This window comes from Otolemur garnettii, unplaced genomic scaffold, assembly GCF_000181295.1.
Source record: "Otolemur garnettii isolate 467f Iridium unplaced genomic scaffold, OtoGar3 scaffold00066, whole genome shotgun sequence".
NCBI lineage: Eukaryota > Metazoa > Chordata > Mammalia > Primates > Galagidae > Otolemur > Otolemur garnettii.
The window spans coordinates 5,604,892-5,607,404 of NW_003852461.1; the positions used below are offsets into that span (position 1 = coordinate 5,604,892).

At 38.5% G+C, this 2,513-nt stretch overlaps 1 protein-coding gene across 2 annotated transcripts in view; it reads right to left on the bottom strand.

Annotated features, from left to right (window-relative positions):
* The window catches only part of MYSM1 (Myb like, SWIRM and MPN domains 1), a 39,252-nt gene that overhangs the window by 35,750 nt on the left and 989 nt on the right, over window positions 1-2,513 (bottom strand). The gene's annotated exons all lie outside the window — the stretch shown is intronic.

Here is a 2,513-nt window from a genome sequence, read left to right on the forward strand (position 1 = left end):
ACACCATCGACACATTTGAATCTTTAATTCTATAGCAGTTATAATAAATTGTGGAATGAGCAATTCTCTACGATAAACCAAAGGCAGTATTTTCTCTCAATTGTTGATGGCAAATATGTTAAAACTCAAATATCAACTCTTATCTGGAAGAGGCTACCAAGAGGGGTTAATAAAAGATTCTGAGCGTTGTATCAGCAAAAAGAAATCTTTACACAAATAACTAGCTCTGCCAGAGTTTAGGAGATGGGATTACTATCACTTCAAGTTCACTGCAGAAATTTTTCATATAGTATTTCTCAGAAAAGATCAGCAACATTCATACGCTGGTGTATGTATCCAAATACCTACCTGAGTCTCCATAGGTACCACAAATTAACATGTTTAAGCCTGAAATCACCTTTTCTCTCTTCCCAAACCTGCTACTCTTTTTTCGTTCCCTATCACAGTCAATGGCATCTCCATCTCCCTAGCTGTCCAGGCCAGAAACCTAAGCCTGGCCTTTTTTCTTCACAAAGCACATTTCATCTGTTGCCAATTCTGTTCTTTCTCCCTTTTCCAAATCCAGTCCTCCCACGATATCCACACCACCACAGAGGTCCTGTATTTTCAGACCTTATAATTTTCCTGGGTAAGTATAAGAGATGAAACTGACAAGCCATTCACCTTCCCTCCTTTATCTTTCTCTACTTATCTCCATCTGACATATACATATGTTTACAGTCTGTCCCATCCCACAAGAATGTTAGCTCTAGAAAGCAGGAACTTGGTTTAGATAACTGCTCTATACCCAGGGTTTGTCATGTAGAAAATACACCATCAATATTTGTTGCATAATCAAATGAACAAGTGAGATGGGGCATGGATTACACAGGTCTCTAGTAGTTAAGGAATGAGGATTTTATCATAAAACCAACTGGGCAGTGAAAGGAATAACATGATTGGATTTGATTGTAAGAAAGACTACTCTAACTGGAAGGAACAGAAAAGGAGCCAAGGAAACAAGGAGCATTAAGAGGGAGCGATTATAAAAATACTAAAGATAGGCAACAGTAACTTATATTCAGGGAACAAGCTGTGTGAACTGGAAGTGAATACATTTGAAAATATGTATAGACACAATCAACAGGCCCCTAGTAACAGATAGGATGGGCCAAGGAATTAGGGAGGAGAGGAAAAGGAATGAAGTGTTTTGACTGGATGGATGTTAGTGCCATTTATTAAATTATGGAACACTGGAGAGGCAGGTGGAGAAAGTTTATAAGCTTAGACTAAGATGTCTGTGGGCAATCCAAGACAAGGCAGAGTCAGAGACTGGATAAAACGAGATGAAGCTCAGAAGAGAGATTTGGGTTGGTTACAGATTTGGAAGGCACAGGTACGTATTATGTTCAGTTTAGCAAACTGCCCTTCCCTAGGCAGGTCAAAATGGTCCACTGGTGGCAAAATTTCATATGGTTCAATCTAACAGATAGAAAGTGAAGTCTTGAGAGATGGTATAGGACTGTGTCATGAGTGATGAGAAGTCCTGTGACAAAACTCCTCGCAACACCACAACTTACAGAACAAGCAAAAGAAAAGAATGATGAGAAGGAATGGTAGGAAAAGTAGAGGGAAACGAAAACATTAGAAGAGGGACCTGTCTTCTAACTCCAGCATCTAACACTTAGCAAATTTGAAGTGTTTTATATTAATCCTCAAGGGTTCCACAGATGCTAACACTGCATATTAGATATACACTTCCATTTACACTGTAATTTCATATGACTGGAAACCAATACTATGGGCACCATTCACCATAACATAATGTTAATTATGTTCCTTGTAATAAGGAATAATTGTATAAGACAATTGGCTCTGACTATCAGGAACTAATAACCTTTGTAATCCTGTTTGTATGCGACTAAGATTGCCACAAGTGCCACCAGTAAACCTAAAACTCAAGCCAAACAGGAAGAAAAGAGAAAAGAAAGAAAAAGAGAAAGTGAGGAAAAATTAAACACAATCAGAAAAATTAAGATAAATCTATGGAAGAGGTATACACCCAATGCCCTCAGATGATCTTTAGTGTTTTAAAAGCCAACACAATTCCTTCTGGACTACAGCTAAGTCTCCCTGCCCACCTAGCTCATAGATATACTGTGAAAAGTAAATTAAATCAAGCATGCAAAAGCACTTGGTCAAGATTTTAAATACCACAAGCACCGTAAAGGGTTATTGGTAATAAGGTCTCCTTGCTCATCTGCATAGTTCTGGACTGCTTTGTCTAAAGATTCCAGGGAGAAATGTCTGTATGAGTTTAATTACCTCTTACGTTTTTATAGTGCCTTAGAGCTCACTCCTCACACTGTCTTAGTGGGCAGGATCTGTAATCATCTCTCCAGTTCACAGAGGCCCTAATATTATGGTGAACTACATGAAATCGCCACTTTGTAAGTCAAGAATGGTCTAATATTGGCAACATCATATGGTTCAACAGAGTTAGGTGATCACAGTTAAACAACATAATTGGCGGC